This window comes from Carettochelys insculpta, chromosome 4, assembly GCF_033958435.1.
Source record: "Carettochelys insculpta isolate YL-2023 chromosome 4, ASM3395843v1, whole genome shotgun sequence".
NCBI classification, from domain to species: domain Eukaryota; kingdom Metazoa; phylum Chordata; order Testudines; family Carettochelyidae; genus Carettochelys; species Carettochelys insculpta.
Window position 1 is genome coordinate 117,181,457 of NC_134140.1, and position 25,920 is coordinate 117,207,376.

A 25,920-nucleotide genomic window follows, 5' to 3' on the forward strand; every position below is an offset into this window, starting at 1 on the left:
GCAAAAATTAGGCACAGCTAGGTATCTGGCCCTGTGTGTTTTAGAAACCAGCCCATATGGGCATGGAGCTCCAATGGGAGCCAAAGGTACATTCTATCAAAGTAGGAGCAAATACACCACATATACTGCAACAACGTAGCTACTACTTCCAAGCAGGAAGTTGAGTCTGGAGAGAGCAGCCCTGATAAATTTTAGAAGGCAACTGGAACCTCTACTAGTTCCAATTTTATTTTAAGATAATGGAGAGGAGGGAGGAGAAACCAACTGTTACAAGTTTTACTTACTACCATATTTATTTGGTGTAGCACTTTGTCTAACATTGTCATTTCCCCAACCAACTGAAATGTGTGTATGTCATTTTAATGGAGTAGGGAATGCAGTGTGAAAGTGACATTTTGAGAAACAGGTCATCTGTGCCAGAACATGCACTGTTTGCTCATCACAGCTTTGCTGGAAAGCTTGACTTGACAACCTCTGAAAAACTCACTAGATGCATGTTTGTGCTACACAGTGCTAGCCCTGTGGTACTTCTACTGAAATTGTGATTATGTAGATGGAAAGAGAGATGGACGTACACACACCAGTTAACCTTAGAGAGAGGAAAAAAAGAACATGAGAAACATGAGCATCTGATGAAGTGAGTCTGTGCTCACAAAAGCTCATGCTCAAAACTTTTCTGTTAGTCTATAAGGTTGCCACAGGACCCTTCGTTGCTGTTATGAGAAATTTTCTGACTCTGGACTGAGAACACTGGCCTGACAATATAAATCAAATCCTTGGTTTGCAGCACCTCTCCCGTTGTCAAAGCCTCAGTCTACCAGCTGCCACAGTCACATTCGCCACACTACCACTCTCACTGATAAGCAAATGTCACGACAAAAATTCTCACATGGGGGCTGCAGCAGCTAAGTCTTCCAACTAAGTTGCCAATCAATAACTGAACACATATGTGAAGCATGATGTTGGCCTTGTCTGTCAGGGAAAGACTAAAGCAGCAGCATAGCGTGTGGGGGCCTGCAGCACAGCAGTGCCAGTAGCAGTCTGTGACACGCAGAGGACAAAAAAAAATCAGTTTGTGGGTTTTTTTTCTTCTCTTAGTATCACTGTGTCTACCCTTATGTTAAGCATTTAGTTTCTAAATCAGGGTCACTTTAAGAATGGAAAAATGCGACACCAGGATGGCCTCACTGGTATGAAGAGTAAATTATCATTTCCGCTTAATTTGGAGCACTCCTCCACAAAATACTTGCAGACTCTAGCCCAGGGCACAATCTGACCAAATATCTCGTCACTTCTTTAAAAAAAAAAAAAAAAAAAAAATGGCAAAGATTTGTCCAGGAGTTACATACCCTACTTAAGTTCATTATGTTAACCCATTAAATATATTTAAATCTCTCCTTTTTCAAATTAATAGCAACACTCAGAATTACTAACAAGAGGCAATGGAAGACTAACACTTCTGCATAAAACGGGTCCCACTTTACAATATACAACTGGGATAAATCCACAGAGAGCCATGAGTGAACTCCCAGGTCCACTGATGATAACAGGCATTACACCATCAACTTTGAAACACTATGTAGTACGAGGACAGTGTGGTACATAAATTCAATTTAGGCCCAGTGCTTTCATGTATCATATATTTTCTGGGTGAAGAGTTATTTTAGGATTATGTTTCTTCCACCACTTCAACTCTCTTAGGCGCTCACTTACTAAACACTTCCTAAATTAATGCTTTGTATCAAGTTAAAATACATGCTGAACTTCTCTAATCTGGAACCCTCTCTTCTGGAAACAGCCATAATCTGGCATGATTTTAGTTAGCCAGAGGACCACTTTTCATGTGTGTGGCCAAGTTTCCCGCGATCTCACCAAGTTTGTTTACAGTCACCAGCCATGGCTCTGAGTGTTCCGTGGTGTTATTTAGCTGTAATTTACCCCAAATGTCTTCTAAGAGCCCAGTAATCAGTGAAAGTGTTGGTAATGTGCCAAATAATATTGACATTCCGTTGTCTGGCAAATTCTCTTGTTTGGCACCAATCAGATCCCGAGGGTGCTGGACAAGAGATGTTCAGGCTGTAGTGGGCTCCACAAATGGTCAAGAACCACTAAAGTACAGAGGCTTTATAAACCAAAATCTTCAAATATTGTTATATTTCTGCACAAATTGAACAAAGTTTGCAAAATTCTAACCCAATCAGAACATAAAAATGCTTAGGGAAAACAACACCATCAAGCGATGAAAGGTGGTGGAGGTGTAGGGTAGAGGATGCTTGTCATCACCATACTACTTCTGCACAGGACTGAAGATTACCTTAAAATGTGGACTGGGTTTCCCATTCTTCAAAAAAGCCGCATAATGCCTCTCGTTGGACTTCGGACATAGTAACTGCTGCGGAGCGGGACATACTGGCTACATCTACACTAGCCAAAAACTTCGAAATGGCCACGCAAATGGCCATTTTGAAGTTTACTAATGAAGTGCTGAAATACATATTCAGCGCTTCATTAGCATGCGGGCGGCCGCAGCACTTCGAAATTGACGCGGCTCGCCGCTGCGTGGCTCGTCCAGATGGGGCTCCTTTTCGAAAGGACCCTGCCTACTTTGAAGTCCCCTTATTCCCATCTGCTCATAGGAATAAGGGGACTTCGAAGTAGGCAGAGTCCTTTCGAAAAGGAGCCCCGTCTGGACGAGCTGCGCGGCGGCGAGCCGCGTCAATTTCGAAGTGCTGCGGCCGCCCGCATGCTAATGAAGCATTGAATATGTATTTCAGTGCTTCATTAGTAAACTTCGAAATGGCTAGTGTAGACTAATATTTAAACCTAGCATAATCATCTGTATGCTACAAATTGCATACCAGAAGTAAGCACTTCACATATAAGAACCATATAATGACCTAATGAGATAAAGTGAGAAAAATCAAACAATATGTTCCTGGGTTAAATATTTTTTTCTGACACATACAGGAGAATTTTACTACAAGCTATTACTAAACCTCTTTTCACAACAGCTCCAAGTTCATGATTTCTCTTTTTATTTAAAATTAACCAGTAATTTTCATACCCAAGGATATGGACTGGACATATTAGCTGATAAATTTAAACAATACAATTAAAAATTGAAATATTTGTAGGATGCTTGTGTTTTGTTACACAAGAAATCATTTCACCCTGCTACTACATCTTTGTTCTTTTGCAAATCTTTAGAATTCAATATGTGAATACATTCACTAGCTTTGATAGGGAAATTATTCCCCAACTCTAAATCTCAATGGGAATATATACAATGTACTACATTCCCCATTCTCCTTTTCAATAACAACAAATGGGCAGGGAACATCATTGCTTAAAGGTGACCTGAAAAGAGGGGGGAGTAAATGAGAAATGAACACGCTTTAATTGACTGCTGTAGTGGCAGCATTGAGGAATTCAAATTACTCCCAACATTTGGAGGGAACTGAACACGTTAGGCCACAATATTAATCATTTGCTGATTGCCTCGGGAGTGAGAGGGGAATTAACATTATTTTGAAGACAGCATTCAGGTAACGCATACCACTGTATTATAGAGAGTTATATGAGCTTTGTAAATTGAATAAGCTGCAAGGGCAGTGACTGATGGTGTGGATAGTAAGAAATCAAATTTGGGGCCTACGAAACAGAATAATAATCTTATTTATGGGGTGGTTGATTGTTGGGGGGGGGGTTTATTTGCTTTTAATCATATAAATCTAAGCAATAAGACCCCACTGACAATACAAGTGTCTTGCAGCGCTTTGCAATAGATTAAAGAGAGTTAATAAATGAATACTTAAAACAACAAAACCAAAACTACTTTCATCTCAGGCATTCTTAAAATCTTTTCCTTTTATAGATTTTTTCTTCCAGTAGAACATAAAATGCATGTGGAAACATCATTCAGCAGGATAATCTAAACAGTGGTAATCCTTCTGAAGAAGTAATTAAGCACCAATGTTAAACAACATTAACCAAGTTTAGCAGTCAATTTTCCTTTTGATACTCAGGCATTCTTCCCATTAATATCAATATACACTACGCATAAGTTCTTGCAAAGGGATGCTCTGTATTTAGTAGCTGCTGGACAGGATTTTCTGACTGGGAATTGGGAGCTAAACTGCATGGGAAGTATTTATGAAAATGAGCGAGAACCATGACCATTCAGCAAACTAAAGCACTAAGAGTCAAGATATATCTTGTTTTAATAGCAAACAAAGCTATAAAACTGCAATAAAAATCACCTAATATGAAATTCCAAAGCATTTTCTACAATACAGATCCAAAATTCACACTTCTGATGACTGAGACAAAGTTCTTGTAAACCTCTTTGTGTCTCCTTGTTCAGCCTATTGCAAAGACAAACAATTTGTTTACATTTATGGAAGATAATGCTGCCTCCTTCTTATTTACAATGTCACCTGAAAGTGAGAAAAGGTGTTTATATGGCACTTTTCTACCCAGCATTGCAAGGTATTTACGTGTCAGACATGTTAAACCTTCACATGCACCACCATTCCAAAAGCCCTGTGAGCAATCTTGGAAGATGACCCAAACGCATTCATTTTAGGAACATTTTCATAGCATATTTGACAAAACACAAAGGTACCAATGAGTGATTTCTAAAAATAGCTACAACACTTGACATGAGGATTAAGAATCTGAAGTGCCATCCAAAATCTGAGAGGAACAAGATGTGGAGCATTCTTTCAGATGTCTTAAAAGAGCAACATTCTGATCCAACATAAGAAGCTTGTTTGCACTCACCAAATGATTTACCTCCATTGCACTAAAAAGGCTTGACCCAAATCGTACTGAAGTCACCCAGTCAAGAGGAACTTTGAACAGAAATACGTACCAGTTTCTAACTGCAGCCACACTTGGGACAGCTGTTTATCCAGTTAAAAATTCAAACTGCTTGTTGGTTAACACAGTTCAATAAAAGTTTAATTATGGTTCCTGTAAGACTATAAACTGATCATAGAATGCAACTAAACTCTTGGGCTATGTCTACACTACAGCGATCTGTCAACAGAAGTCACCGTTGGAAGAGATCTTCTGACAAAACTTCATTTGACAAAATGCGGCCACACAGAAAAGTGGATCGAAAAAGCAATCCACCCTGATGACAGAGGGGTTGGACTGCCTGGCTGCTCTCTCAACAAAATGGCCAAGCAAAAGCACAGCAGACAGGGCTGCCTGGTGACTCAAAAGCCCTGTCTGTTGACAGAGGACCTCCCCACCCCCTGGAGTATCTACATGGCTTTCTTGTCGTTGACAGATTCTGTCAAGAAAGGCATTCAGCCTCATGGAGGAGAGGCAGAAGCCTGCTGACAAAAGTGCCAAGTTTTGTTGACATACTGTTGACAAAACATATTTTGCATGTGGCCATTTGGTGGATTTCGTCCGCAAAACTCTCTGGTGTAAAAGTAGGCTTGGTGCTTATATTAACATCTATATTGCTTGCACTACAGCTAGTGTTAACGTACCTTCCCCAGACAAAAATGAGGCAAAATAAACAAAAGAAAACTACATTATTTAAAAAAAAATGAGAAAGGAGCAAATCTGCATAAGTCAACATTATACAGTTCTGGTTTTGAAGACAAGATGCTCTCTTCACTGAGGCATTGTGATACAAACATGTTTAATTTAATCCTTACCTGAAGGCAAGAGAGAACAGAAAGGACAAAAAGTAACATGCCAGATTTAGAGAGACATGCTCGCTCCCCTTGGGACAGACTCATGAAAGGCAGGTACTTCTGCAAAAGGGTCTGCAATATCAGTGTGTTTAGAAATGGCTTTATATAATACTCTTCATACCATACAGCAGATTATCTGACTGAAAGGGCAATAACCAAGACCAGAAAACTGTGTGCAGGCAGAAAGCCTGCAGGGAAAAATGGATCAAAATCCCTGAGATGAATTACTTGACACACGCATCTGTGTTCCTGCCCAGCAACATATCCCTCCCGCCATCATATTTTGCCAATGGGTGGAAGGATTTGGCTATCTGATATGTTTGGCAGTATGCATATAGTGAGTTAGTGGTACCTCCAGTGGCACTAATTTGTAAGGGAAAAAAAATGCCCTCTGATTTTCAGATATCAGCAGATGCAAACATATGACCCTGTAAATCCCGTTCTTCCCATTTTTAATTGTGCTACACACAATTTAAGGATGCTTGGAAATGTAGATTGGACTCTGCAACTTAGACAAGATCGAGCTGTTCTGAAGAGCTTCCTATGTAATCCCACTAGGGTTGCCAGACACCCCGTAATTTGCAGGACAGTCCCAAATTTCCCTGACAAATCCCATGCCCTGCATGAGGGGTGGGGGATGCAGGACTTGTCAGGAAAATTCTCTGTCCCCTACCAGGATCCCCAAGCCTGTGGCTGCTGGCCTCAGTTGATTCCCAGCCATGCCCCCTCCAATCCCTCTGCCCTCATTTCTGGAAAACTTATGTGGGACAGGCAGCGCCAGCTGGTGATTCCATGGCTGGGGCTGCCTGTCCTGCATAAACTTTCTAAAAATCTGGCAACCTTAAATCCCACCCACCCACCTTTTGTCTCTGTGGATAGTACTTCATTAAGGTCATATCATTATATGACCTCCCACAGACAATGATCAGTTACATAACCCATTTTTAAGCAGTTGATCAATCACCGTGTGATAAATTCTAACATTCATAGAAAAGTTGCCACTAACTATCCTGATTATTGGCTCTGGTCACTCCTCTCACATCCTTCCTTCCTCTAAGAATGAGTAACTGGGTGAACATGTTACAAATAGGCTTTTCTAAACCTATGGGGTTCTTTCAATAAAACATGTTTTTTTTTCTGATCACTGGCTGTTGTAAATTAGTGTCGCTCTTAATTTCACTGGAGCAATTTTGATACACTTAAACCCTTTAATCTGGCAACCATGGGAAAATAGGCTACGCCAGATTATGGAATTTTCCACACTGTGAGTATTCAGCATAAATGAAGGATAAATAAAGTCTATGACTAAAGTTTTTTGTATGTACAAACCATTAGAGTATTGTACATGTACAACATGGCATAACATCAATTCTTAATGCACTTGAACTTTTTTTTTTAAAATCACCTTATGTAGGTAATTAACCAGAAAACCGCTAATTGTACAGTACAGTTTTTATTATCTTTATGGCACTCCGTCCATGCAGGAGGTCTGAGCCACGAGTGGTCCTGGATTACAGACACCTGAATTAAGGTCATTCAAGTGTACAACATCAGCTGGCAAAGTGTCCCAAAATCCTCTTTCAGTTCCTTGGATTTTATTGTGTCTCCTTGGTAATGTTTTTCCCTCTGTATGATACCTTTACTTCTCATTGTAAGGGCAAGCAAGCATATCTGTTGCAACAAACAAATACAAGCACTATTCCTTGAATTATCTAAAAGGCGCTTCAAGGTACAAAGACAAGATCCCATAAGTGAAAAATTCATCTCCTTTTTCAAGTTTTCTTTGGCCTAACTAAATAATGTGTTTCCCCAGCATTGTATCAAATGACTTAATGCTTTGGACTTCTAGTGCCTTTCATGAAGCAAGACCAAAGTATTTCACACACCTTACTTAAAACCAATAACAGCCAAGAAAAGGAGGTAAGAAAGATTAATTGCCTCCTTTTCAGTGATTCTCAGCACTCAAATTGCTCGTTGAAGTGCAGAGGAGCTGTGAGTTCTCAGACCCTCTGGAAAATGAAGTGTAAAAAAAAGAAGGGGGAGGTGTATTCTGGCCAGGGAGACACCAGACTTACTCAAGAAACTTTTGCTAACAGACCAGCATCAGCCAGGGATGTGATTTTCCTGTAATATTTCCATGCCAAAAGAAGCAGAGATGCGATTACACAACATTGGCTGCTTTAGCTTTTGTTCATCAAAGGCGTACAAGCGATATGCAAAAGTACTTTTTTTTGGCCAATATACACTAGGAGGCTTTTGCCACTATTGATATAAGGGTATAACTGCACCTGTAAAACATTTAAGTTTTCACGAGGTCAGAAAGTCACTAGCAGAGCGAGGAATTGAAACAAGGACTCCTACGCACTCTAGTAATTTTGTTTTCTCAACAAATCAATCTGTATATCATATCTTACCTCACTACCGCTGAAATCCTTACAGAAAACACAAAGCAAAAAGAGGTGAAGGTGTGTAACTCCTTCAAGCCTTCAGTGTCCCACCACCTCAGTTTCTTCAGAATATTTCTTACCCACCAACTTTCCCACAGAAAGAAGCACCATAATATGAATACTCATCTTCAGACAACTCCAAGTACTATCCTCTCTGTGCCCAGTCCTGCATAACCTTACGCAAATGAGTTTGACTTTACAAGCAAAATTAGCCTCATTCACATCAATAAAGTATTCACGAAAAAGCTTACATCTTACAAGAAGTTTTTTTTTATTTCTTTGAGACAATTCATGATAATAAATTCAAAGACACAAGTACAGCTTGGTAAGATCACATTTTTATTTGTAAATTCTCCTTGGACTTTCAATATTTCTCTCAGGGAGCTGGTCTCTAGACACCTTCCCCAAAAGCTTTCCCCAGAACATTGGACCTGCTGATGAAAGAGCCTTTTTCATCCTTCTAGTCATTTGATTTTTTCCTCATCTTTTATTATGCTTTATATTACTGTAATATGAACCCTTGTTATAGACTAGTCATTTTACATAAACTGAATAAAAAGTTGGCCATGATCCAAATAGCTTACAATGTGTCTTGACTTAATTCTTCCACAATAACTTATTTCTAGATGATTCTAAATGCTTCCAATTTTTTTCAGATTTAAAAAACACCCTAAACTATACTAACTTACGTCAATTATATTAGATAGTCTGCTCTCTTGCTCTTCTCTCTGTACAGTTTCTGAGCATGCCTTAAGAAAACTATAAAAAAGCCACAATCAAACCTGTACTGGCAGACCTCGTCAGAGATCCACTGACTTCAAAGGGGAATGGTGTGGGTGACAAGACCCCATAGAAACAATTTCAGCTGCAGGGTCAAAGCTTGCAGTTGTAATACCCCAAATCTGATAGCCCTGACAATATCCTAGTTTGACTTTAGGAGGAGAATGATTACTCTTTCTTAACAGTATTGAGCAAAATATAAGAAGTGTTTAAGACCGTTATTCTCTTGAAACGCAGATGGTCACACTGTTGATTTCTGCAGATCCTTTTCTTCAGTTCGGCAACTTAATGCTGATGGTGACAATTACTTTGGCAGACTAATACCTACACCCTTCCCATGGCTAATGTGAGTCTATGTTATTCTCTGAAAATCCCTTTAATCAAATCAGTTTCCTTCCCTTTTACTATTGGTAAGTAATTTTTAATACAACCTTCAATTTGCTTCAGGCAGAAAAAACAGAGTACAAATTAATGAAGTTCATCCAACACTTCAAGAATGTTCTGACTCCTGCTTGCTTGTGGAGGGAGCATTGGGGAAAAAGAAATGTCACGTGTCACAGTATGGGAGGACTTTGAGAAAAGTCATTAGCAGGTAAGTCAAAATGTACTCATTTACTCAGTGATTTTCTAATACATAATGTAGATCTGCCTTCTGCTTTTGGCCACTGTTTGGATAAAACCTTCAGTCACTGCTGTAAAATATAAATACTATACCTTTATATGCTTAGAAGTTAAGTACTGTTACACGTTGAACCCTGTCTAATCCAGCACCCTTAGGACCTCACCAGTGACAGACGATGGAAGGTCAATATTGTCTAGCAGCATTACCAACACTTGCACTGCTTACTAGGTTCTTAGAAGACATTTAGGGTTAAATTACAGCTAAATTACAACACCAAACCCTGAGAGCAAGGATTGGTGGCTATAAATAAACTTAATGGGATCACGGGAAACTTGGACCTATCCATGAAAAGTGGTCATCCAACTAACTAAAATCATGCCAGATTAGGAATGTTGCCAGATGAGTGTGTTCTGGATTAGAGAGGTGCAATCGGTTAGCTAATATAATTTACATAGGAAATTATTTCTAACTGAGTTTCTAACAATGCCAAAATCCTCACTACAAATACATTTGCTAGTATAGCTACTGTCTTTGCACTTATATCAACGCAAACCTGGCACGGGAGACAAATATCTATGGAAGAAATGTTTGCTGCCATAAGGTCCATATTTAGCACAAAAAATACAGATGTGTAACAAAGATGGGTGTCTGGTAAACCCCACAGAATTAGACACTGTTTTTGGTGTAGGGGTGTGTGTGCTGCAGTGGCAAAGACACAGGTCTATGACAGGGACATTTATTCTCGTCTTCTCCCAAAAAAGAAATTAGATGATGAAGATGAATTAAGACCTAATCTTGCAAACTCACATTTACAGAAGTGGTCCCACTGCACTGAACTCAGCAGAAAGGCTTGAAGGTATTCAGTTGTCACTATGTGCTGTGCTTTCTTTTTCACAATGAAAAAAGTAACTCTATAGAGAGTAAATCTGAATTTGCACACTATGCACAAGAGTTCATGGAGATCAGGCTTCACTCCTCATCCAAGGATCTCAAAATGCTTTGCAGACGAAGCATGTCCCCTTTTGCAGAAAGCACGGTGCAGAGACCTTTAGATTGCACTCTTGCTGACTCATTGAAGCCAATGAGACAGTAAATGCATTTGAGGACTGTCCAGCAGGGATCCACCATTGAGAATCGGCTCCTGGACAAAGAGAATCAAATGGGCTTTGTATATGCTTAATCAAATACCTGCACAAAAGAAAGTTAGAACTGAAGATAAATGCCTTTTTAAGAAAAACTTGTTTGTTCAACCCTGGTAACCAATAAAGATAATCAACCTAATCTCAGTTAAAATATCCTGCCTTCAAAATGCATCTTGGACAGAAGTAAGATTAAGTATATGCATCCTGTCCAAATCTCTCACTCATGCACGCACAGTCTCTGAGCACAATGGGTGCGTCTACACTAGCCGGCTACTTCGAAGTAGCCGGCACAACGTTGAAATAGCACACGTCGCTTCTACATGCGCCGTGCGCTATTTCAACATTAAAATCACTGTTAGGCGGCAAGACGTCGAAATCACTATTCCTAACCGAAGATGGGAATAGCGCCCTACTTCGATGTTCGGCGTTGAAGTAAGGCATGTGAAGACGATCCACATCCCGCTACTTCGAAATAGTAGGGTCCTCCATGGCAGCAATCAGCTGTGGGCTTGAGACCCTCTGTCCAGCCCCTGCGGGGCTCTATGGACCCCGCATGCAGCAGCCCTTAAAGCACCACGGACCCAGATTTCCTGTGGCAGGAAGCTGAGAATGTGCAGGCAGCAGCACACACACGTGCTAGCCCTGCACATCCTCTACAGACCCCGAACATCCCACCCAGCACCATGGCATCCAGCCAGCCCCCAGAGCACCCCCCAAGGGGACCCAGGCACCCGCGGCAGCCAAAGGGGGGCCAAAAACAGGCAGGGCCCCTCCTGGATGGAGGCCGAGCTCTGAGACCTGCTGGAGCTCTGTGGTGAAGAGGTGCTCCACGTGATGGGGAGCAAGCAGCGGAACATGGAAGCATTCACCCGACTGGCCGAGGACCTGGCCACCCGGGGTCACCCTGCCCGCACTCCGGATTGTGTCCAGAGCAAGGTGAAGAAGTTGCAGCAGGGTTACGCCCAGGCCCGGGACTCAGCCAACTGGTCTGGGGCCACCCCCACCACTTGCCCCTATTACAGGGAGCTCAGGGCCATCCTGGGCCCCCAGGACACCTCCTCCCCCACGGCCATCCTTGACACCACGGCCGACAAGCCCCAGCAGGCCTCAGAGCCGGAATCCGGCCTGGAGGCCAGCCCTGCATCTCAGGGCCCACCTGAGGAGCACCCCCCCCACCTCGGGACGGCGGCGGAGAGGTCCAGCGGGGGGGGGGGGGGGCGGGCTCCTCATACACCTACTCTTCCAGAGCACCAGCCAGGTGTTCGCCCAACAGGGTTCCCCTGACCACAGCAATGGACGGTCAGGTACCTACCCCCCAGGGCACACACCCCCGGGCCACAGGGCAGGGGCACCAGACACAACCGGGAACCTCACACACCCCCAGCAGACCCTGACCTGCAATTGCCCAGCCACAGCATGGCCCCAGGATGGCAGCATGGCCATCAGTGCCCATCAGCACCCACACCCTTGGACAGCACTATGTCCTAACCCCAGGACAGGGGACCATGCAATTGGTACACCCGAAAGGTACATCACACCCACCGATTGGGATGGAGACCCAGCACCCAAGCAGGGGCAAAGGGAATGGGCCACGGGCCAGGGCACAGTACTAACAGCCTTCCCCTCCCTCTCTGCAGCTGCACCATCCGAGACCCCAGGCAACGAGGCACCCTCTGTGGTCCCTGAGAGCCCGCCAGAGATCAGTCAACACCAGCACCTGGGGACACCCCCAAGGCCAGCGGGATGGGCACGCCACCGCTGGACCCAGAGGATGGCTCCCGCAGACCCCAAGCTCCTGGCAGCTCTCCAGCAGCAGATGGAGGTGGCCGAGGAGAGAGACTGGTTCGACCATGAGGAGTCCACTCAGCGCTGGGTGGCATGGCAGGAATTCATGGGGGTAATCCGGGACATAGCCAGGTCGATCCAGTAGGCTGTCGCCCAGCTCCCGCTTCCCACTGCCCTCCATGCCGCTCCACCCAATGCCCCTCACTGCCCCACCTGCCTAGCCCCCTGCTGTGCCGCCTGCTGCGCCGCATGGCGCCCCACCTGCTGTGCCGCCTGCCAGCCCCCCAGGACTGGAGCCCACTGGGGCTGAAGACCAGCCAGTGGAGACATCCTAGCGGTACCTGCCAGTCCTCCCAGCCCCCAGCCGACTGCACCGGGGACCGTGGACAAGGTGGGGGTTGCCACCCATACCCACTGGAAGTCGTACCCCCTCTACACCTACCCCAGACTGATGGGCCACTGGCCAAGCCATCTGTTGGTGGCCCCCTTGTATATAGTTGGGCCCCCATTTGTATATAGTTGTACTCCTTTGTATATTGGTTGCAGTTTTGGTTGTGCACATAACACGGTTACCAGTTTTCAATAATTCACACTTTCATTTTCCAAAGAACCTGAGAGGTGCGCTTGTTGGGGGATGGTGTGTGGACGGTGGGAGCGGTGTGCGGGCAGTGTGGGCGGTGTGTGGGACCCCCTCTGGGGAAGGCCAGGGAGCTGCTCAAGGATCTCCCTGATCAAAATGGGCCCGCAGGGCCTCGCAGACCCGTACCCCCTCATGGGGGGCCTGGTGACTGGGTGCAGCGGCCGGCTGGGGGAAGCCCACACCAGCATCGACTGCCCAACCCCTGCTCTCGACAATATCGTGGAGCATGCAGCACATGCTCACAACCTGGGGGATGTTCTGGAGGCCGACATCCAGGCGGGCAAGGAGGCACCGCCAGTGGCCCTTCAGGTGGCCAAAGGTCCCCTCCACCACCTAGAAGGCGTGGTTCAGGCGGGCGTTGAACCGCTCCTGCCTGAGGTGGAGGTGGCTGGTGTACAGGCGCATGAGCCAGGGCTGGAGGGGGTAGGCTGTGTCTGCCATGAGGCAGAGGGGCATGGTGGTGTCCCCCAGTGGGATCTCCCTCTGGGTGATGTGGGTCCCTGCCTCCAGCCGGTGGCACAGGCCTGAGTTCCGGAAGACACGGGCGTCGTGTGTGCAGACGGGCCAGCCCACACAGACATCCTGGAAGCAGACCCGGCTGTCCACCATGGCCTGCAGGACCACGGAGTGGTAGCCCCTCTGGTTGATGTATCTCCACCCACTGTGGTCTGGGGCACAGATGGGGATGTGGGTCCTGTCCAGGGCCCCAAAGCAGTTCAGGAACCCCATGGCAGCAAATCCAGCGATGGCTGCATCCAGGTCCCCAGGTCGGACGACCCTCTGCAGTAGCATGGCATTGAGCGCACAGAGCACCTGTGGGGAGGGACCACAAGCGCCCATGAGGGTTTGCAGGGTGCCCCAGGCCCCTCCACCTAGGTCTTCTTCCTGGGCACCTCCCCGGGTATCCCCTCCCCAGCACCCTCCCTTCTCAGCCCCACACCCGGGCCCCTCCCTCCCTAGGGCCCCCAGCCCCCACCCTCCCAGTGGGTGCGTGCCCAGGCCTCCTTACCTCCATGACGATGGCCCCGACCATGGCTTTTCGCACTCCAAACTGGTGTCCCACGGAGTGGTAGCTGTCTGGAGTGGCCAGCTTCCTGACGGCTATCACGACCCACTTCTCGACAGGGAAGGTGCACCGCATCCAGGTGTCCTGGTGCCTCAGTGTGGGGGTGAGCCACTGGCAGAGCTCCAGGAAGGGCTGATGGCGCATTTGGAAGATCCGCAGCCACTGGTCATCATCCCATTCCCCCATAACCAGGTGCTCCCACCACTCGGAGCTAGTGGAGTAGCTCCAGAGGTGGCGGAGCACCCAGCGGGGGAGGAAGAGGTGATCCCAGTCAGTGGTCATGGGTGTCCCTGTTTGCCCCCTGGGAGGGCTCCTCTGCCAGGAGGTGCTGGGTGGCCTCCTGTGCAGCATCTAGCAGGGCGCTTGCTCCTTGGGTGACTACATGGAAGGCTTCCAGCTGCTGCTGCTGATGCTGCTGGTGGGGGTCCATAGTTGCTGTGTGCCGGTCTGTGAGAGTGTGGCTAGCACTCTGCAGACCTCGTGCTGTGCAGGCCGGGTGTGTCTGGGAGGGGCCCTTTAAAGGAGCGGCTTGCTGTTGACCCGGAAGTGCTAGTCCAGCCTGTGACCCGGTCCACGGGCTTCCCTGGCCCCTTATTTCGACAGGGAGCACTTGTGTGTGTGGATGCTCCGTATTTCCTTCCAGGGTGGCTCCTTTTGATGTTCCCCGTCACTGCTTCAACGCTGAACATCAATGGCACCAGCCCTGGAGGATGTGTAGACGATAAGCATCGAAGTAGCCTATTTTGATGTTCTTACTTCGAAATAGGCTACTTCGACATAGTGTGCTAGTGTAAACATAGCCAATATGTTTGATCTGATTTAGCTAGAGAACATGTAGCTTCTAAGAACATTTACAAAACACTCTTTCATATCCAGCATTCTATCATCTTGAACTCTCAGATAACCAGCATTTTAACCATAAGTACATTTTAGTTATGTTTTCTGTAAATATAGTCTAGTGAAAGTAAATGCAAATAAATACAGCAAATACAGTATGTTTGCAGCGTACAATACTATTGTTGTTGGTAAATAAAGTACTCTGCACACATTTTTGTTTGTTTCTTAATATCAAACCATGTTTTTCTTTAGTGTTATGCATTGCTAGGTATACCTCTCTATTATCCAGCATATTTGAATATTCAGCAACCTCCTGGTCGCAGGGCTGCCAGATATGAAAGAGTTTACTATATGCTCTCCACCTGGAAAATGGGGATACACATGCATATGCATGAGAAAGAGAGCACCTCTCCCAGTCGGCAAACTTTGCAGGTACACAGAGGAAGAACTGAATTTTAAATATCTGATTATAAATATTGTTTTATTTCTGTGCTTAAAAGTTACATAAACACAAACAGGAGACATGTTTACCTTTCTCACACTAAGAACAAACTGTGAACTGGGTTTTTAAATCTTCGTAAGAAAAGTAAAGCTTTGTAGTTACATTTTACTGCTGCCACGCAAAGCAAAATATTTTAATGGACTTTTGATTTGCAAAAAAAGAGAGACTATTAATCCTCCAAAATTTAAACAAAATTATATATGTTCAACAGCAATTTTAATAGTACAATCTGCCTAGATCATTGATCACATGAACTGCCAACCAAGGTATTAGCAACCCTCTTGACTACAGATGACCTCCCACATTTGAAAAATATACATCTCCATCTGCAGTATTCCAATAATTTAGGGCCAATCCTCCTCCATATTTGTGCAAGAGTAACAGAAGCTAAAGATGACAAAGGAAGTGACTAACAGACTGATCATGGGGTATCCATCAAACCATCTCTTTTCAGCGGCACAGTAATCACAAAAGTTAGTTCTCTCCACCTTGTGATCTTTTAATTGATCTGGAGTTTTTTTTTAATCTGGAAAGGGGGAAATTAAGTTAATTCTAATTAAAGGCTTAATCCTGCAAATATATATATGAAGCTGTGCACATGCAAAAGTGCTGGCAGATTCAAGAAATAAAAGGATTTTTTAAAAAGGCTCTTTTCTAATGTCCCTCTTTTACAAACACAGTATAAGTTGTTTTATCTGGCACTTCACCCACCTGAAAGCCCCATAAACCAGTATTTTTGATCGTCTTGGAAAGTCTAGTTTAAAGTCTGGTGGATGAAAGACCAGCAGGCTCTCTATCTAGCCCTCTGTGACTTCCTGGAAGCAGTGATATGGCCCTGCTGCTCCACAGCAGAAGAACAGCCACAACAAAGGAACAGGTACTGAGTTGGGTGGCTACATGCACTACCCCTGCCCCACCCCAAAGACTAGCTCCACAGCTCCCACTGGCTGGAGATCATGGCCACTGCGAGCTGGCTACAGTCAGCATGAAGCACCACCTAGCCACATTTCTACCTAGAAATACTAGGGACATGTCCTTGCTTCCAGGAAGCCACTCATGCTAAGTGACATCTGGATCCAGCAGCCTCTAACCCCTCCCATGCCCCAGACCCTTCCTCCATGGCAAACCCCTCATCCATGGCCCTATCCCAGAGCCTGCACCTCCAGTGGGCACCCTCACTCTTTCCCACACAAGAGTTAATTGGAATATTTGATTAACCAGCATCCTCTAGTCCCCCAATATGTCAGATAACAATGCTTTTATTACATATTTTATGAGCACACCCTGTTGGGGACTGGCTTTTACATTTGAAATGTGCCACCTACAAAATGTTGTTTTCTTTTTAGAAAAGTGGCAAGCATACATGAATTTATGATCCAATCATAGAAAAAATATATTTAATTAATATTTATAATGATTTAACTCAATATCTTTGAAATCTGAGCCAAACACTTTATTACCTGAAATAGCTTCTTTATGTTGTATAAATTTAAAATATTATTTCATCACAGACAGGTCTCTATGCACTGTATTTCCACTTTAGCAAAAGGAACACTGTGCTAATTTTAAATGATTGTTAAAAAAATCTTTTAAGGGCAATAAAGTTCAATTCATACAACCAGCCATGAATTTGTAAATCCATACAAGAGTTAATTTATTAATTATAAAGCTGACTTACTGTGCATTTGTTTTGATACATAAGAAAAGAATATACTTAAGTTTTATGTATGCAGTTTTCTATAAATAGAGTACATAATACAATGATTTTTCTCTGTGTTATATCAGGTTGATACAAAAATATAAAATGTCAAAAACCAAGTGCAGATGATTCACGCATAGAACTGCAAAATTAATAAAAAGAAACATAAATATTATGAAAGAGAACCCAGATTTTCCTACTTTGAAAATGAGGGTTTGTATTAAAATATGGCACCCCAGGAACCGGATACGGAAGAAAATAAAATTCTCCTTGTAAATGTATAAATAATTTTGTTCAATACATGAGGACACGACAAAAAGGAAAAAGTACCCTTTTCTATTCAAACCCTCATCTCCAACGTCATATTCTGCAAGGGAATAGTCAACTGAGCTGGCATTTCCATTGATATTTGGATACAACTTTAAATTAAACCAAATTAGATAATCTAAATATAAAAATAAAATACCTCCTAATTCAGATTTAGCATATTATAGCCACTCTTTGCTAGTCACCGTCTCACATAGTACTGAGATAAGTTTTTACTACAGTTTGCACTTAGTTTCTAACAGTAACTCAGCAGTTACTTGGGATGCATTCTATAGGTTCACCGACACAAATTCCAGGCCCCAGAGCAGCAGCACCAATCCATGGGCCGCCAGTCCCTCTGTCTTGGACAGAGCTACAAGTCAGACACCTCCATCACCACCCACCCATGGAAACCCCAAACACCACCCCTCAGAAGACCCCTAGCCAGTCACAATCCCTTCCCCCACCTACCTGGAAGTACCTCTCCCATCTTTCCTTCATTCTCTGCTGCCCCAGTCACGCCTGCCCAGCTCTGCCCCTCAGTGGTCTTGTGCCCAGTTCGGCCCCTTCCTTTCTCCTTCCCCACAGCCCACTTCTGCACCCCCAAGCAGTCCTGTGCCTCCCACCCTCCAGCCAATTGTCTCCTTTCTCCAGCCATTCCTACCTACCTCAGCCCCCACCACTCCTCTTCACCCCTCGACCCTCGCAGCCTGCAGTCCCATGCCTGGCTGCACCCCAGATCTTGCGTCCCTCTTGCTCTTCCTAGGCTGTGTCCCCATTTCTATTCCCAGCCCAGCTCTCTCCTCCACGCTCACTTACACGGTTACAACCTCTGGCCTCCCCTCCCACACTGCAGCTCCATGGATACAAGCTCTAGGGTTCCCCATCCTATCATGTTGTTAAAGCAGCATGGTTTAAAAGGGCCTGGGCCCCAGGCAAAGCTACAGCAGCAGTGGTGGCACCAGCAGCCTCGGGCCCCCTTAACTCCATCAGTCTCTGGTGCAATTGCCCCCCCTTCTCTCTCTCTCGCACACACACACACCCCCCTCTCTTGGCAAGCCTTCATTCTACTGTCCTATGTGTCTACTACCTGTCACTGTAACACCACAGACCTCTTGGCAACAACCAGATTATCAATGAGGCTACAGTAGAGTCTGGCTGCCCAATTATTATTAATAGTGCTGATGTAAATCCAAAGAAAACTGCTTGAGTGTCACACTTTTATACTCAATAAATTTGATCTGGAGTCTCAGAGAATGACTATATATGGAACTTGAAGATGTCATTTTTACTTGCACTCTTCTGACTAAAACTACAATTTCCTGCCCATTACTCAAGGGAGAAGTCCCATTGACTTCACGGGACTATTCAGTTGAGACAGGGAAACAGAATTTGAAGTGTTTCATAATTACGGGGGGAAATCCCAATTAAAGTGAATACAGAATTTCACTTCTCTTTGCATTACTGTTTCAAAATAACAAGATGTAAACTCAGCAAGAGAGAAGGGCATCTTTGTAATCTGAATAGCTAAAATCTTCATTTAAACAAAACCAAAAACAGTAAACTTAGAACAAGCACCAATTCCTAGAAAATGATCCTGTGGGGGGACAAATGCTTGTTTCCTAAGGGCCTGATTCTGAGTTCATAATCTGTCTGGGGGGAGGAGCATAACAGGGGTATGCAGGGTCTGGGAGGGAGTGGAATGTAGTGCCAGAAGCAGACTCTGGGCAGAAGGTGCTCTACCTAAGGAACTCTGGGCCAGCAGCACCCCCTGGCAGGCTTCCCTGATTGCCAGCAGCCCCACTCCAAAGGCTGTTCCATGTGGCTCCCCCAGTCTATGGAAGCTGAAAAATTGTGCTGCACTGTCCCTACCCTCAGGAAAATCTCTCAGTTCCCATTGGTCAGTTTTGCACATTGCCCGAGCCCCCAACAATATCTCTCGGTATCTATCAGCCAAAAACCAGCCAATAGGAGCTGAAAGATTTTGATGAGTACAGCCCAATTTCTCAGTTCCCATGGTCCAATTACCAGCCAATAGGAGCTAAGAGAATTTCCAGAGAGGGTGAGGGCAGCACTTGAAGCTCTGCCCCCTCTGTAGCCCCAGGGATCTACCATGGGCCACATTAAAAGGCTTCAGGGGCCAAATCCAGCCCCTGGAACCTATCTTGCCCAAAGCTGATGTGGATGCACAATAAAAATAAAATCCCAGTCCCAAAAAGCTTACAATCTAAGCTTACAACATCTAGCTACTTAAATTAGAAGTGAGTCGTTAGTTCTGTCACTTTTTTCATACAGGTTTATAGTCATCTCATTTATCATTAGTGGGAACGCTCATACACCAACTGAAAAAAAATGCTTTCTTCTAACTTTCACTGTTTCCAAATACCTGGCAATGGTTGTGATCACTTACGTATTGCTTTGTTCAGACATTTTTTTGTGTCTGTACTTGCTGGAACTGAGTACCAGCATCTTGGCAAAAGGGGTGGGGGGAAGGAGCTGAGTAACAGCTCCTTTTAAACACACACACACACTTTCTGTGTGTTTCTTGGGAAATGATATATAGAAAAGAAATTCTGAAGCAAACAAGCTAGAAAGCTGTGGCTTTGTGAACTGTTCTTTGTAAATCTGTCACTTGCCACTACCAAGTGCTCTCTTGTAACAGAATTTCAAGCCCAGAAGGCTCAATCAGGAAAAATAATGAGCATTGTGGCCTCTGTCCAAGGATGGACTTAAGCACGTGCTTAATGTTCAATTATATAAGTAGGCCCATCACCTCCAATTGGACTACTCACAAACTTGAATTTCAGCATGTTCTTAAGCACTTTGCTAGCTCAGGGCCACAGCCTCTAAGGACACCACAGGAGTGATCCATATACCAAGGGTGTTCCTCACAAGGGAATCGTATTATATACAAATCTGCATATGGTCAAAAATCTTATAAAACTCACACTTGACGATCCAGACTCTCCTCTCACATAGACACAAATCAAAAGTAGCTCAACTGAAGTTAACAGTTAAAAATGTGGGCTAAAGGTCAAGACCCATGATTTATTATTCTGCATTCCTTCTTTCAAAATAATTGCAAGGTCTTCTTAATAACAAACATTGAATTTAAATGTGGTGACCTATATAAGTTAAATACACCAGATCGTCTAACACTAAATACATTGGTTTCCACCAATTAAATAAAACCCAAGACTAATGCGGAACACAAGTTGTGCAGAGACCTCTCATAGAATCATAGGACTGGAAGGGACCTTAGGAGGTCATCTGTTCCAGACCCCCACCTAAAACTGGCCCTCTGCATGGCATACCTTCTCCAGGTTGAACCAGAGAACTTCAATGCCACCCTCTCTGCTGCCAACCTCCAAGCTCATGTGTGGGGCTGCTGCTCACTGCATCTGCTCCCAACTTCAGACCCACCTTGCTCCTGGCTCCCAGCCCTGCTCCACTCCTGGATGCCAGCTAGACCTCAGACCACTAGCCCAGTTCCACTCCCAGCTCTAGCACTGGGCAGGCTTCTAGCTGCCAGCCTCCAGACCACCAGACTCCCAGCAGACAGCCCCCCAGGCCACCAGACTCCAAGCTGGCCCCCACTCCCAGCTGCTGAGGTTCTCTGGTCCAGCAATATTCAAGGTCTTGCCAGACCACAGATGTATCTGGAGCAGAGTGTCCCAGACCAGAGAGGCTCAACCTGTATTAATAATAATATCAAACTACTTTGGAAGTATAGCACCTCTATGCATTCTTTGACTTTCCACAAGCCATAGTTTAGTGTCACTTTGATTTAAAAAAATACAGTAATTTTAAAAGTACAATGATGTGAGGAAATAACAGAATATACATTTTAACTATGTACTTTTTCCTATAATAACTGAAATGCTCTTATTAAGCTCTCCAAGCAGTTAGCAATGAACTGTGGAACTCAGCATTCTGTTATGATTGATAGATCAACGGTATATTTCAGTATTTCACATGGGGCAAAACCTATTTGCAAATAACTAGGAAAGCATTCGAGAGAAATCTTTTTTTCATAAATTCTCAGCATTCACCATTACCGTCTTCAATAAAACAAATTTTATCTTAACAGATATTTTGATTTAAAAGCACATTAAAGTGTAATTAAAAGTTCACCAGTGGCATTTGACACAAGTAACGTTATCATATCAAACTTTAACATGTGACCACAAGGAAAGGATCCAGTGGCTTACTAAACAGCCTCTCAAATTAGACAAATAACATGGTGTCTCAAATTTTCTTACATCAAGTTAAATTTAAAACTTATAAAAAAGGTGAGCCGTACTTGCATGATTGTCAAAATATGTCTGACGTCATGGTAAATTAAACATGCTGTGTAATTTTAAGTATGCTTTACATGAAATCATCACTACGGTAACAGCAGACTTACAAAATAAAAAGCAATTGTTTTGTATGAATTTACAATGACTTACTGAATGGCATTAAAGCACTTGAAACCAAAATACCATATTCTTAATAATCATCTCTATAGTAAATGTTTCCAATGGGATTAGAAGAATTCTTTGCAATGTACAATCACTCTTTGCATATTCTTTTCAGAGCACAGTTATATGACCACTAAAAATGTTAAAGTAATAGAAATGCAGCAAGAACTCAGAGGTGAACAAAAGTTTTACCCCTAAATTTTCCCAAAGGTCATTAGATGAGACATCCACCATTTTTTCCAAATAATGAAAAGTATTAAAAATTTCACCAATAAACTACTTTGCTAGTCTTTAAAGTGCTACTTGACTGCTTTTTGTTTTGATAGTGTATAGACTAGCACGGTTTACTCTCTGTTACTAACCAAGATAGGTGTGAAATTAAGAAACTAAATGTAGATTTGGTGAACACAGATGTAGGAATCCCTTTAATATCCAGCTGCTGATTTAACATTTCAGTGTTATTCCACATAAATTGCCTCGATTAACTTCAACTTTTTCAGCCAGTGTTCCCTCTTTTAACAACCACCTATGCAACATGGAACCCAATTACTTCTCTTCTGCCAATTGTTCTTTGCTGACGTTACAGACGTTTTTCCCATTTTAATATGTTTATTTGTAGGTGTGGTTGGGTAGTTTAAAGACATTTCTGCGTCTCCTCACAGGCACCTTTGAGTGCACAGTGACTCACTCATTCTCATTTTAACAATGCTGTCCCTCAAAGAGCAGGCCAGCTCATGGCCTTTAAGGGGAAGATCTTCCTGCTAAAGCCCTGGGAGCTACCAAAAATCTCTGTCCTTCATCTGATGTCCAAGAGGCAGCCCAAGGCAGGCTGGAAAATACAGATTATTCGCCATTACTAACTGAAAACACTGTACTCAATTCTGACCAAAAAGGGGAGCGGGAGAGTTGTTGGGTGTTTTTTTTTTTTGGGGGGGGGTGTAATAGGAGGCACAGGTGCAATTACTGTCTGAAGTCTTTGAGGCCCCTTCTGTGCCATGGTTAAACCGAAGACACCAACCTTTCTGTAAGCTCGTGTTAATGGGGACAGGATAGGATTACAAGGGGGTGAGGCAGGAAGAACCCGCCTCCAGCCCTTGCCAAACCAGCCCAACACCAGAGAAGGCCAAGTACTCTCCCCGCTGGTTTGATGGCAGGAGACAGACCCTCCACCCTTGGCGTTCGCTGACATACTTCCAAATACGAGGCGCCTTTGGGAGCTTGTTAAGGCCCCCCCCAAATCCCGCGCGCCAACGCTCTCCAGCCCTGGCTGGGTGCCGCGGGTGGGCTCCCAACTCCGCGCGTGGGGCCCAGAGGGAGCGCAGCGCTCCCGGGCCGCAGCAGCGCCAGGGGGCGGCGCTCCAGCCTGGGAGCGGCGGGTCAGGACGCTTCCCCCGCAGGTGCAGTCCGAGCTGGAAAGCTTCGTCCCGAAGCAGGCGCAGCCCCCGCCCCCGCGGTGTGCTCACCTCCCGCTCCCGGCGCCCTGACCAGCCTCGGGGGCTCGGTCACCTGCTCCCCCTGCTGCAGCCTCTGGCTGCCGCCCCTCCCAGCCCGGGCCGCCAGGAGCCGCCGCTGCCTTTACTGCGCGCCCGCGCGCCTCCGCCAGGCTCCCGGCGCCCGCATCCCAACGCCGCTTGGCCCGGGGGGCGAGGGGAGCAGGGACCGCACGCAGCCCCAGGCCCGGCTCGGGAGCAACCAGCCCGCGCCTCCCCCCCCAGCCCGTCTCCGCCCGGCCGGCCCCAGGGCGCGCCCGCGGGGAGCTGCTTTACCGCCTCTGCAGCCTGCTTCGCGGGCCCCAAGCTGGCGAGCCGCCGCCGCCGCTCCGGCTCTACGCCGTAAAGTTGGGTGAGCCGCTGCCGCGGCCGTTCCTCGCCAGGCGGCTTCTTCCAGGCTCCGCAGATTTGTTCCCCTCTTGCCCTCGTCAGCTCCCACTAGTGATTGCACAGCCCGGGAGCCAACTGCGCAACGAAGCGAGCTTAAGCTTCCCCCCGCCCTGCCGACCGCCACTACTGAGTTCCCGCCGGCCCAGAAGAGGGCTGCTGCCTCGCCAGTGCCTGGCTGGGGCTCACAGCCCCGCTCGTTGGGGGCAGAGGCGAGAGGCAGGGCCTGCTGGTTGCGCCCCTGACCCTCCCATCTCGCTCTCGCTTTGGAAAGAACCTTTTCTGCAGCACAGGGGCTCAGACCACATAACTAGTCACCGCTGCTGTGGGGCTGACCACCCACGCTGGCACCAGCATAATAAAGCAGCTGATCACTAGGAGCGTGTCTACACAGCAAAGTTATTTCACAATAGCTGGGCTAGCTTCTACTCAACACAACCACTACTTCAAAATAGCAGCTGGCTCCTATTAATTTTGAAACGGGTGGTATTTCTGTTGGAATGAGGTTTACCTATCTTGAAAGAAGGGCAGTGTAGAGAGCGTGTAGTGCCTCAATATGAAATAAGCCAGAGTGTGTCCAATGGTGCCAAATAGGCTCTAGTGGGGGTAGATGCTCTATTTTGAAATAACACTGCTGTATCGACATAGCCTAACCTACTTGCAAGGCCCAGCTCCTTCCCACATAACCACAGATCACAGTGACAAGACTACAGGAGTTGAGAGAAGTGGGACAGTTTACAAACTGATAAACTGGACACATGGTGTTAAATAGCATTTATAACAACAAATAACATGTCCTCAAATCATAACCTGTCCTGCCTCCTCCTTGCTGTGTTCCCTTTCTTATACTTGTGCAGGTTGAACTTCTGTTGTCCAGCACCCTCAGGACCTGACAGGTGCTGAACAAGAGAATTTGCTGACCCATGGGAGGTCAGTATTGTCTGGAACATTACCAACACTTCCACTGCTTACTGGGCTCTTAGAAGACATTTAGGGGTAAATTACAGCACAGAACATTCATAGCCAGGACTCAGCTGTAAACAAACTTTATGGGACCCTGAGAAGCTTGGCCATGCCCATGGTAAGTAATCACTCAGCTAACTAAAATAATGCCAGATTACAGATGTTGCCAGACAACAGAGCTCCACATTGGAGAGGTTCAACTTGTGGTAGCCCCTACAAGCTAGAACCACAGTGTCAGTGCTGCAAAGTTTTGAGGGGCCTGGCTAAAAGCTGAAACTTAGCCCCTTCCTCTAGCCTCCCCAAAACTATCCTGGAATGGAGACAAAAATATTAAGAAAAGAAGAGGGGATGGGTAATGGGAAAGGGCCCTGGCCCATGGGGTGCTGCTGTCTCTTTGGGGAGGAGGGGACTGTTGTGTGTGGGGCCAGGGAACTACTCCCAGACTTGCTTTTGCAGAAACCCCAAACTCAGCTTTTGTCTACAGGGCTCGTGGCCTAGTGGGTTACACGGAGCTCACCACACCATTGCCTATGATGGCAATAGTGAGATCTGGTGCTGGTGGGCACCAAAAATCTAGTGACATGTAACTTGGTGTGACAGTGCCAATCAGTAAAGTTAGCATCCTCTCTCCCTCCCCATCCTGTCCATTTTGGGGTCCTCTAAGACAGGGATTTGAAGTAAACTGGCCCCTTTTTTAACCAGCTAGCCTCGGCCATCATGCTACATACTGTTCAGGTTGAATTTCTCTAATCCAGCACAGTACCAACACTTTCATTGCTTCCTGGGCTCTTACAAGACACGTAGGGGTAAATTACATCTAAATAACTGCACTGAATACTGAGAGCCAGGACTGATGGCTATAAACAAACTTTATGGGACCATGGGAATTTGGCCACATCCACGATACGTGGCTGTCCAGCTAACTAAAATTATGCAGGATTACAGATGTTGCCAGATGAGAGTTCTAGACTGGAGAGATTCAGCCTATACAGACAAGAAAATGGTCCCAGCCCCAAAAAGCTTACAATATAAGTAGTCCTGTGTTACTGTTACAGAAAATATTTTATACTGTCACCA

At 45.3% G+C, this 25,920-nt stretch overlaps 1 protein-coding gene across 1 annotated transcript in view; it reads right to left on the minus strand.

Moving 5' to 3' along the window:
• The window catches only part of BMPR1B (bone morphogenetic protein receptor type 1B), a 355,830-nt gene extending 331,653 nt beyond the window's left edge, over positions 1 to 24,177 (minus strand). The window contains exon 1 of the mRNA XM_074993577.1: positions 23,770 to 24,177. The gene's annotated coding sequence lies outside the window, so the exon portion shown is untranslated. The remainder of the gene's footprint in view (positions 1 to 23,769) is intronic.
• Positions 24,178 to 25,920: the final 1,743 nt, after the last annotated feature.